Below are 15,151 nucleotides of genomic sequence, written 5' to 3' on the forward strand. Positions count from 1 at the left end.
TCCATCAAATCCGCATCCTGGGATTGGCTGAGTTAAACAGAGAAACTCCGCCCCACTGGTTGCGATGAAAGAAAAAGGAGAGATCCACACGGAAATCCGGACAGAAAGGTTAACGCAGCCTGTTTGTTTTCCTCTTCGGGGTTGCTACATTGATCCCACTTCCGCCTCCTCCCGCTGTCAGACCCGTCCTGAGCCGGTGAGAGTTAGTGTGACCCGGACTGCGGCAGTCCCGCCCTACCCCGGCTCACCCGGCCCTGTCCATCTGTAATGAGTGACCACTCCCGCCCCCTCCCGCTGTCAGACCCGTCCTGAGTCGGTGAGTGTTAGTGTGACCCGGACTGCGGCAGTCCCGCTCTACCCCGGCTCACCCGGCCCTGTCCATCTGTAATGAGTGACCACTCCCGCCTCCTCCCGCTGTCAGACCCGTCCTGAGCCGGTGGGAGTTAGTGTGACCCGGACTGCGGCAGTCCCGCTCTACCCCGGCTCACCCGGCCCTGTCCATCTGTAATGAGTGACCACTCCCGCCCCCTCCCGCTGTCAGACCCGTCCTGAGCCGGTGAGAGTTAGTGTGACCCGGACCGCGGCAGTCCCGCTCTACCCCGGCTCACCCGGCCCTGTCCATCTGTAATGAGTGACCACTCCCGCCTCCTCCCGCTGTCAGACCGGTCCTGAGCCGGTGGGAGTTAGTGTGACCCGGACTGCGGCAGTCCCGCTCTACCCCGGCTCACCCGGCCCTGTCCATCTGTAATGAGTGACCACTCCCGCCTCCTCCCGCTGTCAGACCCGTCCTGAGCCGGTGAGAGTTAGTGTGACCCGGACTGCGGCAGTCCCGCTCTACCCCGGCTCACCCGGCCCTGTCCATCTGTAATGAGTGACCACTCCCGCCTCCTCCCGCTGTCAGACCCGTCCTGAGCCGGTGAGAGTTAGTGTGACCCGGACTGCGGCAGTCCCGCTCTACCCCGGCTCACCCGGCCCTGTCCATCTGTAATAAACGGCGGGCACATCACAGCCGAGTGGCCTCGGGAGCAGCAGCTCAGACTCAACTCTCCGTACAGGGTGAGCACATCGGTGCAGGAACATTGTCGGTCACCCGGGTAGTCAGACTGTGATTTCCCGGGACCATATTGAACGCCGTCCGGTTACAACATCAGAGGTAAATGTTGCCTATGATTCTGTAAAATTATTCAGCGTTTACAGCGAGGCTCAGCTTTGGTCGGGATCGGGAGTGAATTTCGTGGGAGAAGGGAGTTCATGATAACGAGTCAATTACTGACCAAATGGATTCAGAGAAACGAGGGTGGTTTCTACCGATTGGGAGCAGAGGGCGTCTTTCACCCCGGTAGTGAGATGTGAAATATCCCACGGGCCAGTGACCCGTCACCGATTTCTCTCAAACAAGAGGAAAAAGCAAATGTTAGAAATCCGAACAACAGACACAAAATGCCGGAGGAACTCTGCAGGCCAGGCAGCGTCTATGGAAAATAGTACAGCGACATTCGAGAGCCCAGTAATGTTATTTACATTGTGCCTTTGGTTCTACTGTTCTTCCCTGTAGAAGAAGGGGTTAAATGCAATATTAAACTTTCTTCATATTTGAATAACAGTGTTTTGTTGAACCGGTTTGGATTTGAATTCAGTGGAACGGCCGCTCCCTGTTCTAAGGAATGTGACAGACAGGCAGCTGCTTGCTCGCAGACCCTGAGCACCGAGTCTCACAGAACAACAAGCCGCACCTTCCAAATCAGTCAATCATCTGCCCTCTTCCCCATTCCAGTCCAGTCCTGATGAAGGGACTCGATCCACAACGTCGCCTGCTTACGTGTGGGGTTGTGGGCGGGATTACTTGTAAGAAACGGTATACAGTATTTACACTGTCAGAAAGCTCTCACACTCTTGGGGAATTGGCTTAAGAATAATTCAGCTTCGGATATTTATTTCGGATCTTTATTTCCAAACAAGTTGTCCCTGTATTGAATCAGCGATCAAGGAGATATTTGTTTATTTTGAGCCATTTCTGGCGGCTTTGCTTTTTCTGTTCCCAGTGTTAGAATTTTCTGAGCTTGTGACTCAACACATTTCTGAAGTAAGAAATGCAGATGTAGTGTATGTGCATTTCAGCAAGGCATCTGATAAGGTAACCCATACAAGGCTTATTGAGAAAGCAAGGAGGCATGGGATGCAAGGGGACATTGCTTTATGGATCCAGAACTGTCTTGCCCACAGAAGGCAAAGAGTGGTTGTAGCCGGGTCATATTCTGCATGGTGACCAGTGGGGTGTTTCAGGGATCTGTTCTGGGACCCTTACTCTTCGTAGTTTTTGTAATTGACCTGGATGAGGAAGTGGAGGAATGGATTAGTAAGTTTGTTGATGACACAAATGTTGGTGGTGTTGTGAATAGTGTGGAGGTCTGTCAGAGGTTACAGCGAGACATTGATAGGATGCAGAACTGGGCTGAGAATTGGCAGATGGAGTTCAATCCAGATAAGCGTGAAATAGTTCATTTTGGTAGGTCTAATATGATGGCAGAATATAGTATTAATGGTATGATTTTTGGCCCCGTGGAGGATCAGACGGATCTTGGGGTCCGAGTCCATAGGACGCTCAAAGCTGCTGCGCAGGTTCACTCTGTGATTAAGAAGGCATTTGGTGTGTATTGGCTTTCATCAATCGTGGAAATGAATTTAGGAGCCAAGAAGTAATGTTGCAGCTATATAGGACCCTGTGCTCAGTTCTGGTCTCCCCACTACAGGAAGGATGTGAAAACCATAGAAAGGGTGAAGAGGAGATTTTCAAGGATGTTGCTTGGATTGGGGAGCATACCTTATCAAAACAGGTTGAGTGAACTCTGCCTTTTCTCCTTGGAGCGACGGAGGATGAGAGTTGACCTGATAGAGTTATATTCGATGGTGAGATGCAGTGGTCGTGCGGATAGTCAGAGGCTTTTTCTCAGGGCTGAAATGGCTGCCACAGGAGGGTACATGTTTAAGTTGCTCAGGAGTAGGTAAGAAGAGATGTCAGGGGTAAGTTTTTTTTGATGCAGAGAGTGGTGAGTGGTGTAATGGGCTGCCGGCAACGGGGGTGAAGGTGGATATGATAGGCTCATATAAGAGACTTTTGGATAGGTACATAGAGCTTAGAAAAATCAAGGGTTATGGGTAACCCTTGCAATTTCTAAGGTAGGATAAATGTACGGCAAAACTTTGTGGGCCGGTTTTCTCGGTTCCATGTTTTTCAATGTTACTTGTTTGCACGATTGACATTTTCCACAGGTTAAGTAAAGTTTAAGAACCTCTAGAACAACGGCACCTGTTTCAAAGCAAGGATGCGGGATCGGTGCAGAAAACACCGTTCCGTTTTCAGAATTTCTAATTTCAGACAGATACATGTAGTTCCTGTGTTGACTGAGGGTGTTCTGAACTCTTCTCCTCAATGGCCAGTGGAAGCAAAGCCTTTGATTCTGTTGAAGGCCGAGATAAACAGTGGGTTACAGGGATGGACATGGGGGGATACGGAATGAAATTTCAGATCAGATCAGCCGTGATTTCATTATCTACAGCTTCAATTTTGAGGTATGTGTGGTCCAGTTATGCGTACGGTATTGATATGTCGACTGGAAAAGCTCTGACCATTCAAATAATGTAAGCTGGTATAATGACTGCATTCGAAGAGAGACATAATTTTATTTATATGGTGAGCTGAAAACAAGCATTAAATTGATGAACGATTTACCTCCAACTTTGTGCTTTAAGTATGTGCCCCAGCTACGTCAGGGGATTCAATTTATGACCAACTCGGTGAGTTGGACAACACGGTGTTGGACCGACAGGCAAGCTCCTGTCCATGACAGAGTTGCCGATGGCCCTCTATTTTTCTGAGCTCCATGTACCTATCCAGGAATCTCTTAAGTAATCCTATCGTATCCGCCTCCACCACTGTCGCCGGAAACCCATTCCACGCACTCACCACTCTCTGCGTAAAAAAACTTACCCCTGACATCTTCTCTGTACTGACATCCAAGCACCTTAAAACTATGCCGTCTCGTTGTAGCCATTTCAGGCCTGGGGGAAAAAAAAGCCTCTGACTGTCCACACGATCAATGCCTCTCATCATCTTATCTAGCTCTATCAGGTCACCTCTCATCCTCCATCTCTCCAAGGAGAAAAGGCCGAGTTCACTCAAACGCGCTGCCTGGCGGGCTTTCAGACGTGTAAACGGCTGAGGTAACAATCACGTCATTCCACCCCCACCGTCACTATCAACAGAGTATTTACAAACTACGTTATTTTCATTGATGCGAAGAGATGTCAATCACTGGTTACACCCAACTGCAGAGGCGGACCAGCCGAGAGGGTGGTACCACCTGGGAGACGGGTCTCCCGCTCCCGTTCTGAACTCACTGTCAAAGTGGAACAAACTTCAAACTAAATGTCCCCCTTTTTTATTTATCTCCATTTCCCTCTGAGGGAAGTTGGGGGCGTTTGTGAACCGTCTTCTGCAGCCGGTGTCTGATGTATGTTTGAGAAGCAGGAGGAGACCGCTTGTCCATCGGCTTGCTGACGGCTCCCCGGAGTGGGAGAGATTCCGCCTGAAGAAGTAGGTTCAGTGATCTATTCTGATCATTATGATCTTCCAGTGATACAGTTTTATCCCTTGCAATCCTTTTGCTCGGATCCTGTTTGTGGAGTTCTCAATAACTCTCTTGTCTATCAGAGGAACTTCATGTCTTCCTTTAGTTGCACGGATTTCGCTTTTGAAGTCATCACACCTTCCAAGTACAGCGGCCTGTCTCAATCCACACTTGCCAGATCCACTCTGATACCACCAAAATTGTGCTTTCTCCAATTCAGAATTCCAACCCACGGGTCAGACCGAACCTTCTGTATATTTAGGTGCATATTATTGGCATCGTGGTCACCGGATGCAAAGTGTTACTATGCACAAATTTCTGAACCCTGCCCTGACTCATTCCTTAATAGCAGATTCAGTATTGCACGCTTACTTTTGGGCTTCTGCGTACTGATGAAGGAAAAGTTCTTCGACACACTTGACAAACTCTATCCCACCTGGTCCATTTACAGTATGAGATTCCCAGTCATTATGTGGAAAGTTAAAATCACCAAGTGTAACAACCTTAAGTTTCTTGCAACAATATACGATCTCACAAATGTGTTCCTCTAAATCCCTAGGACTGTCGGGTTGTCTTTAATATCGCCCCATTTCCGTGGCCATACCTTACTTATCTCTCATTTCCACACGGAATGCCTCATTAGTCGGGTTCGACAATTTGTCCTGACGGAGCACTGCCGTGACATTTTCTCTGACTGGTAACGCCACCCCTCTTTCATTAATCCTCCCCGCTCTGAAACGCCTTAACTAATTTTATCTCGAAATAGCTGTGCTGGATGTGGAATGTTTGAGCTGAAATTCGCCCTGCAGCTGACAGCCACGTTGACAAAGAGGGTGGAGCCTGAACCTGGCTGGATCAAATTCACAGCCAGGGATTGGCTGAATAAACCGGAGAATCTCCGCTCAGCGAGTTGGAAAAGTGAGATCGACACGGAAATCCAGACAGAAACTTCTTGCGACGGTGAGGGAACGTTCACACAGCCTCTGTAATTCTGTCTGTTTTTGCTGCATTTGTCCTAGTCCCCTCTCCTCCCGCTGACCGACCTGTACTAGGCTGGTGAGGAGGTGTGGGATCAGAACTGCGGAGGGCTTCATTTACCCCGGATCATCCGGACCTGCCCATCTGTAATGAGCGACTAACGCATTCTAACCGAATCGCCCCGGGAGCAGCAGCACCGCCTGAGTTCTCGGTGCATGATCGGCTATCCAGGACCGCGATAAACCCCGGCCGGTACCAACATCAGAGGTAAATGTTGTCTCCGATTCTGCAGATCAGTGAGCGCTTACAGCGGGGCTCGGCTGTTGTTCGGAGTGTGAGGGAAAACAAGGGGAGAAGGGAGTTCTGACACGTTCAATGAACCAGTTGTTGACCAAATGCATTAAAAGAAACGACGTCGTCACCTTCAGTCAGACACATTTTCTAGGGCGGTTTGTACTGAGTCGGTGCGAAGGAACCTTGCTCACGGATAATGACATCCAAAATGTCTCTCAGGGCAGGGCCGGGTCCCTTCTCCGATTTCTCTCTCTCTCTCTCTCTCTCTCTCTCTCTCTCTCTCTCTCTCTCTCTCTCTCTCTCTCTCTCTCTCTCTCTCTCTCTCTCTCTCTCTCTCTCTCTCTCTCTCTCTCTCTCTCTCTCTCTCTCTCTCTCTCTCTCTCTCGCTCTCTCTCTATCTCTCTCTCTCACACACACACACACAGTCTGGGGTGAAGTTCGTTTTGTATTTTCTTTACTTTTAATTGCCATCGTGCACTCTGTCCCTCTCTCTCTCTCTCTCTCTCTCTCTCTCTCTCTCTCTCTCTCTCTCTCTCTCTCTCTCTCTCTCACACACACACACACACACACACACACAAAATAAAAAGTCACCACTCAGAATAACAGAGCGACCGTGAGAGTTTACTGTTTTACTGTCCGGGACGTCGCAGTGGAGAATGCCACAGAGCAATTTATTTAATTAACTCGCAAAATATGATATTAAAATTTCAAAAGATGGGAGTTTGGTGTAAAATTAAATGCTGGAATCTCACAACATCTGGTAGCAATTGTAACAAGTAGTCATTCAGATTGCAGACACTGTGGGACCTCTTCTTTTCTCTACCATCTGGTGTTTGTTGCTTTATTTTCTGTAACAGAAGTAATTAAATACAATATTAAGCCAACTTGGTGCAGATTAAGAGGAGTGTCAAACTGGTCTGTTTGGTTTCAGCAGAGAATCCGCCCTGCGGATAGGCAGCCGCTTGACACAGTGAGTCTCACAAACAGCAACCCGGCCCCTCCCCCGCAGCTACTAACTGAGGTCCGCCTGATTCTCTGATACGAAATTGGAAGAAAACGACTTGAAAATATATCCACACGGAGACTGAACATTCTTGGTGAATTAGGTGAGAATAATTCAGCCTCCGATATTTATTTCGATCTTTATTTCAAATCATTCTGTGCTTTGGATTAGTGATCAATAGCTCATTCGCTCCATTTTAACCCCCTTCTGTCCGCGATTGTATTTGTGATCCTGCAGTTTCCTGTCAGCGCCATTGAGATTTTCCACAGTTTATGTCAAGATTAAAAACAGATCTCTAACCAGGGTTGACGTTTTCAAAGTAAGCATGTGAAAAACCTATTCGGACAACACGAGTTCCATTTCCAGTACTTGTCACTTCAGATGTTTGAGACAGTGTTTGCTGTGGGTGTTTCGAAATGATCACGCTGACATCCTGTAGCAGCAAAGATTTTGATTCCTTTCAAGGCCACGGGAGACAGTAAACTGCGGGTGTGGGCCGGTGGTGGGAAAAGGTGGTGTGACCGGTTACAGAAAGAGGCAGGCGGCAGGCGGGATTGCGGAGCGAAAACCATGATTTCATTGCAAGGGATAGAAGGCTGGATGGGATGAGTGGCCGATTTCTGCGTGGTATATTTACAGTAAAGGTCTGACTCCAGAGTTATTGGAAAACAATTTAAAAAGTACGGACTATCTCTCATGCAAAATACCTGTCTCTGAACCAAAAACAAACATTGCAGCAATTAAATCAACCAGAGTGCTAACAGAGTTTATAAGCAACAATGGACCCAGCACCGATCCCCGAGGAACCCAGTCAATGGTCTCCAGTCAGAGGACCAAAAGATTTTCTACCGCTTACTGGCTTCTCCCAGGAAGCCGATGCCGAAGCTATGTTACCATCGCTTCCTTAACGTTAAGCCACTGAACCTTCTTGACTAACCTCCGATGTGGGAATCTGCCGAATGCCCTGGTATTTTTTTCTAAATTATTCAATTGTTTTTCATTCGGTGAATTACCTCTTCCTTTTCACCCCGGAGCAGGAAGTGTCACGTTGTTCCAGTCTGATAATTCATGAATAACATTTTTGATTATTCGCTCACAGTTGCACTCAGACTCCACCCTCTGCCTTACAGTGTGTTTACAGAATTCACGTTTATATACCCTACTACTGCATCCCTTTCGCCACGAGAATTATCATGATCTGGCTCTGTTTTCCCCGCCCTCTCTTCATTCCCACAGTTTTCAGAATTTGCCAATTAGCGTCCTCTCCGTGTTTCTCAAAATCAAAACCCTACTTTTTATTTTGTTCTTCTTAGTGTCAGCTGTATGTTATGCAAAACTGTATCTAAACTCTTCTGTGTGTTGATATGGAGGCCTCGATAGAATTTTTTTACTATTCCGAAATCGTCATATTTGAGTTGGGCCTGTTTGCGAATACGGAGATACGGCTGTAAGATGCCCGGGTCTGGGTGCTCATTATTACAGATCACACGAATGCTGTGAAGAAACAGCAGCCCAAAAGCAACGATGCGACGTCGACATTAAGTGAGGGTTCCGAGTGTTTTCAATTTTGATATAAATTTGATGCAAAGTGGGTGTGATTGTAAATCAATGTCAGCAGGGAAATGATGCTGCGACAGGAGTGAACACCAGAGAGTCTGCAAGAGATGTTTGAGATTTGGAACAGTTCTCTAACTGGGTGTTACAATTGCAAAGCAAGCGTGCGAAGAGCTGTTCAGACAACATGAGTTCACTTTTATCAGAACTTGCCGTTTCCGATAAATGTTCGTTGTTCTCTCTTTGAGAGTGTTTATTGTGGGTGTTTCGAGCTGATCTTCTGAAAGTCCTGTAGAAGCAAATACTCTGATTCTGTTCAAAGGCTCGATACACAGCAAACAGTTGGGGTGGGAGTGTGACCAGTTACAGAAAGCAGCCGGCGGCATTGCGGAACGAAAGCCATGAGTTCACTGCTTGGGGCAGAAGGCTCGGTGGGGGCCAATTTACTCCTGCTATGTTTACAAGAAATGTTCTGACTACAGACTGATTGTAAACCAATTTAATGAGGTCGACCAAGCCTCAATAGTTTTCTTCACTATTCAAAAAGGGAAAAAATAGCTGTTTCGAGGATGATTGTACAGGCGTGGATGTTATGTAGCCTTTTCCCTGATGGACTGATGTGAGTGGGACAAACAGTCCCGGACTAGGGTGTGTGGGACCTTTAATGATATCATGGTACTTTTCCACCACCTTTCTGTGAATATGTGCTTGATGGCAGGTCGGTCTTGCTCGGGAGTCTGGATTTGCAATCGTGTGAGCAGAGTGGACAGCAATGGTCTGAGCACAAGGCTGAGGGTCACAGAGGTTGACGATGATGGGAAGGGAGGACCAGTTGTGCACTCTGACTGTCTGTCGTCTGTTGGTTAGCAAGTCCACCACCCAGTTGCACAGAGGTGTCTTTAGACGGATGCGTGGGAATTTGTTCAACAAGGTTTGTGGGACAACAGTGATGAATGCCGAAATGAAAGCCAGAAACAACATTTTGACCTAATTGTCTTTTTTTAAGGCATATCAGGCCAAGGAGAATGAGAGATGCAATGCCATCTGCCACTTAGCGATTCAGTCGGTAAGCATACTGGTGAGTGACCAGTGAACAAGAGTGACCAGTGACTTTTTGATGTGTGCCACTATCAGCCGTTCAAAGCACTTAATGCTGATTGGCGACAACTCCACTGGGCAGTAGGTCACTTTGTTCCGAATATGTAGAGTTCCTTGGTACAAGGATAATGGTGGTTGATTTGAAGCACATGGGAACAGCAGCCTGGATGAGTGAAGTGTTGACGATAGCTGTGGAGAGATCAATGTGCACATGTACACTCTTTCTGTGATCTCAGTCTGGATGCTTTCTGGCCAGAGTCCTCATTAACTTTGCTGTTACCGACATTGGATGCTCAGCTGTTGGGGTAGTGGCTTTCCTAGCTGGCTAGCGTTGTGTGCTTCGAGGCATTGTTTGGAGTGCCAGGGAGGGGGCGTCATTGGTACAGTCAAGCCTTACATAGTCTGTAAACCCTTGATGCCCAGCCACATACACCAGTGTTCGTTTCCCAGGGTTAGTGCCAGGGAGGGGGCGTCATTGGTACAGTCAAGCCTTGTGTAGTCTGTAAACCCTTGATGCCCAGCCACATACACCAGTGTTCGTTTCCCAGGGTGAGTGAGTCCAGCCTTGTGTAGTCTGTAAACCCTTGATGCCCAGCCACATACACCAGTGTTCGTTTCCCGGGGTTAGTGAGTCCAGCCTTGTGTAGTCTGTAAACCCTTGATGCCCAGCCACATACACCAGTGTTCGTTTCCCGGGGTGAGTGAGTCCAGCCTTGTGTAGTCTGTAAACCCTTGATGCCCAGCCACATACACCAGTGTTCGTTTCCCAGGGTTAGTGAGTCCAGCCTTGTGTAGTCTGTAAACCCTTGATGCCCAGCCACATACACCAGTGTTCGTTTCCCAGGGTGAGTGAGTCCAGCCTTGTGTAGTCTGTAAACCCTTGATGCCCAGCCACATACACCAGTGTTCGTTTCCCAGGGTGAGTGAGTCCAGCCTTGTGTAGTCTGTAAACCCTTGATGCCCAGCCACATACACCAGTGTTCGTTTCCCAGGGTTAGTGCCAGGGAGGGGGTGTCATTGGTACAGTCAAGCCTTGTGTAGTCTGTAAACCCTTGATGCCCAGCCACATACACCAGTGTTCGTTTCCCAGGGTTAGTGAGTCCAGCCTTGTGTAGTCTGTAAACCCTTGATGCCCAGCCACATACACCAGTGTTCGTTTCCCAGGGTTAGTGCCAGGGAGGGGGTGTCATTGGTACAGTCAAGCCTTGTGTAGTCTGTAAACCCTTGATGCCCAGCCACATACACCAGTGTTCGTTTCCCAGGGTGAGTGAGTCTGAACCGAAGGGCACAGAAACAATACAGCAGACAGATCGAATAGACCTGCGAGTTAACCTCAATACACAGAGGCGGTGAGTACCTGGAGTGAGCTGTTCAGTGTTTGCATCACTGGTTATCTACCTCGGGTTCAGTATCCTCACAGTGTTTGGAAATTCACACTCACTGTCGCCTGTCTGTGAGCAGCTGTATATCATATATATATAAAAAATAAGATGCTGGAGACCTGAAATCAAATCAAAAAAATGTTCAAAGCCATTTCGATACAGGGTGTTGGACCTGAAAAATCATCTTTCCACAGATGATCTTTATCTGCTGAATGTTCATTTCGTTTTCAGCTTTTTAGTACATTGCTTTGGAAGGGGTTAAGTCTCTTGGGAAGCGAAGTTGAGTGGAATTGGGAAATTGGGTTGAAACCTATCAGGTTGAATCTGTGTTGATGCCACCCAATGTGGAAAATGGGAAAGATGTCCTAAACTCTTCAGTGTGGGCTGTGACCCAGTAAGGTTGGGTCCCGGGACAGATGCCACTAATTTTTTAACCAGATAAAATTAAGTCGGGGATCAAGTTTCCCGGGTTTATGAAATGATCAGTTAGAATTTCTGTTCTGTGGTCAGATATTTGACTCTATAGTTCCTTTGGAAGAAAAGCAGGGAATTGAATTTCCAATTCTGTCCCTCGCAGGGTGAGCCTGTGATTAAACATGGTGTTTTGTGTTTGCACTGGTAGAAATAGAACAGAGTTTCAGAATTCAATTCACATTTGGAAATTCCCCCTCACTCCCACCTGTCTATCTGGCAGTGGGAGTCAAAGTGAAACTCAAGATGCTGGAGATAGAACAGAACATGGAACAGTGCATCACAGGAACAGGCGCTTCAGCCACAATGGTGTGCTAAACCAGCTAAAAAAGAAATCAAGCCCCCCCCAAAAAATAACTACACAATATCTTACACAATATCCATATCCTCTCGATCTTCCTCACACCCATGTGTCTTCAAAGACTCCGATGTATTGTCTTCCACCACCACAACAGGCAGCTCATTCCATGTATTCACCACTCCCTCCCTGAGTAAAACAACTTACCCTCACATTCCATTTGCATCAACTCCCTCACACCTTCATTGCATGTCCTCTGGTATTAGACATTTCTAACCACTGAAAAGATACTCCCTGTCTACTCTGTCAATGTCTTTCACAATCTTACAAACCTCTAACAGATTTCTCCTCAGTCTCTGCTGCTCCAAAGTAAACAACACAGGATTTCCAGTAAAAACTGGGTAATATTTGAATCCATTCTGACGAAAGGTTAAGAAACCGAATTGTTAACTTGGTCCTCTCCCCACGGCTGTTCCTTACCTGCTGAGCATTTCTAGTGATTCCAGTTTCTCTTTATTACACTCACTCTGGAACATGTTAAATTTCCTGTGAATGGAGCAGTGCAGCTGCGCTCGTTTTGTGATAGTAGGACAGTAATGAAATCAGATCTTTTCCCTGTAAATTATCCTGGTACCAGTTATCTGTCCTTTTAATCCTGGACATCTGTTCAGTACAATTGTTGATAACAAGGTTCACAAAATAAGCCAGGAAAAGATGAGCTTTATGCATGTGGAGCATGTTATAGCCCTGGGCCTGTGTTCAGTAGAGTTCAGAAGGATGGTGGTTGTGGTGGGGGGGGGGGGGGGGGTGGGAGTGATTATTTATACCTACTAAATAACAACAAGCCTGGATACATTGGGAATGGAGAGGATGTCTTGATTAGCCGGAGTGTCTGGGATCTGAGTGCAGCCTCAGAATAAAGAAGCTTCACTTTAAAACTGAGACGAGACCAATTACTTTAGCCAAATGTTGGTTGATCTGTGGAATTCGATGCGACAGAGTGCGGTGGAGGCTATCGTTGGGTACATTCATGTTCTGATTTGCGAAATAGGTTGAGTACTGTCGCAGGGAAGCAAGAATACGGGGTTGGAAAAATAATCCTCCATGATTGATTATTGAGCAGACGAGAATGACCGAATCACCTAATTCTACTCCTATGTATTATGACTTGTATCTTACACCATGACTGAGCCCCGGTATGTGTATCCCATCACAAACAAGAGAAAATCTTCATCTGCTGCGAAGCAACACACACAAAATGCTGGAGGAACTCAGCAGGCCAGGCAGCATCTATGGAGAGAGTCGAGTTGACGTACAGATGCTGCCTGTCCTGATGAGTTCCACCAGCATTGTGTGTGTGTTCCCTTGTATCCCTTGTTAGGTTTTGTAAACTGTGAGGGACAGTTCCAGATTTCTTCACTCGGATCATTATATATGCATTCAAGATTTAAATTTCAGTTTAATGCTTGGTTCTCCTTTGTGTTGTTAACGTGCTTCATCGTCTCTTTGGTTAAAGTTAGACCTACAGTGAGAGATTTAGTGGAAGAAAAGCCCACAACTGGAAAGAAATCACAACTAAAGACGAGGGAAGATCAACAAGTGAACCAGCCCGAGTACTGAGAGCATCAACTGGAGAGAACCCATCTGACTCAGAGTTTCCATTGATTCAGTCAGGAGAAAATTTGGTGAGTCTCATTTATTCAAACACCGGTCCTTCAGACATTACATATCTATACCAAGGAAGGTAGGAAATAGCTGGAGAGGGACTGAATACATGTAGAAGTGCCAGTTATGTCAGTTGCAATCACTCCAGATTTGCTAATTTCTGTCAGCATCCCAGCTCTGTGAAGCCACACACATTCCCTCACATTGCTTGCTCATTTCAAACTCTTATCAGTTCTGTTGTTTCGTTGCTTGGCTGTGTTAGGTGGCAATCATCTCAAAATGCGTTGAGAATCTTCTCCCTTTATGAGACCCGCAGCGCTTCCTGCTGTAGTGATAGCAGAAATGTGGAATTACCATGAACTGCAGCAACATGTCATTGACTCCTCTGTCTATTGCAAGCTGCAATGATATACTTGCCCTCAGGTATATCGTCGTGCAAGCCTCTGCTAAGAGCAAACCCTCTTGAAGCCAAATGTCCCAGCACCACATTTAATTCAGTCCTAACTAGCAAATGGCAACCAATAATTTAAATTTACATAGCCTGGCGACATCAAGTAGTCTTCTTCCAACAAATTGCCAGAGCCTATGAACCTGTGCTTAAACAGAACTAGGTTTTGCAATGTTCCCTTTTGACCCGGTACCAAAGTCACAGGTAATACCTTTACTTGACATGAACGAATGCCCTTGCAACCGGAATTGCTTTAAATTCAGTCATTTTTTGATGGGAGGCAGCGTGTTGGGTCAGATGATGAAGGAGATGATATTAAGGTAGATGCAATGTTCAGAAAGACTGTGGAAGTATTGACTGTGGAAAGGGCATCGTGCAGTGAAAAGCAGCAACAGTTTCCCCTCTCCACTCCCTCTTTCAACCTCCCATTTTATTTTTGCTGGAGTTAATCGGGGGAGTTAGGAACTCGTTCTACTCACTGACCAGTGAAAGAAAAGCCTTTGTTTCCATTCGAAGCCCAGCTTCTTCATAAAAAGTGGGATTGAAGTGTTATCGAGATGAACATGGGGCAATTCGTAACGAAAGTTTAAATCAGATCAGCAGCAGTTTTGAAGGACCGAGTGGTCCACTTATGCATTTTGTGTGCTGATTAGACAAGTTCTGACAGCTTAATTAGTGTAACACAATATAACATCAGCAAACTAATTATATTGTGGAACTGACAAGAAACATTACATTGATTAAGTATATACATGGGGATTGGTGTATTAATGTTGTACCCCAGCAGGTTGCGGATTGACCATGACTCATTCGGTGAGCTGGCCAGCACGGTACGGGACCAAGGGACGCGCTCCCCGTTCCCTGTTACTGACTCTACAGTCTCCTCATCTACCGCGTGCACCAGCCCACTGCTCATGCGTCTCACGGAGCGCCATCACGCTTGCGCTCCCGTGCTGACATTTAGACGATTTAAGCATGCTGCGCGTGCCCGGTATCTCATGTGAAGTGATGTGAGATTTACTTATCCCTCACTGGTGACAGCAAATGCCAATTTAGTATACCAACCAACGGGAATATGGGTTTCGTCATGAAGGAGTTTCCTCCCTGGACCCCACCACCGTTTCCTAACCTGACTCCCGGGAAAGATCCAACAAGCTCGTTTTTTTAATGCTGCTCTTCCTCTCCAAGGAGTTAGCGGAGCTGCAATGGCGACAGTGGGAGTACAGGGGGTTTATTTCCTCTGAAGTGGCGAGGATGAAGAAGGCTTCAGTATATTTGTAGCGGACACCGGTAAAGTGTTAACCTGCAAGTGCGGTGTTGGGTGATTTTGAG

At 46.9% G+C, this 15,151-nt stretch overlaps 1 protein-coding gene across 1 annotated transcript in view; it reads left to right on the forward strand.

Annotated features, from left to right (window-relative positions):
• The first annotated feature begins 989 nt into the window (after positions 1 to 989).
• LOC132388068 (NACHT, LRR and PYD domains-containing protein 3-like) overlaps positions 990 to 15,151 on the forward strand; it is a 54,678-nt gene continuing 40,516 nt past the window's right edge. The window contains exons 1-2 of the mRNA XM_059960427.1: positions 990 to 1,153; positions 13,223 to 13,391. The gene's annotated coding sequence lies outside the window, so the exon portion shown is untranslated. The remainder of the gene's footprint in view (positions 1,154 to 13,222; positions 13,392 to 15,151) is intronic.

The sequence above is a fragment of the Hypanus sabinus genome, unplaced genomic scaffold (assembly GCF_030144855.1).
Source record: "Hypanus sabinus isolate sHypSab1 unplaced genomic scaffold, sHypSab1.hap1 scaffold_262, whole genome shotgun sequence".
NCBI classification, from domain to species: Eukaryota; Metazoa; Chordata; class Chondrichthyes; order Myliobatiformes; family Dasyatidae; genus Hypanus; species Hypanus sabinus.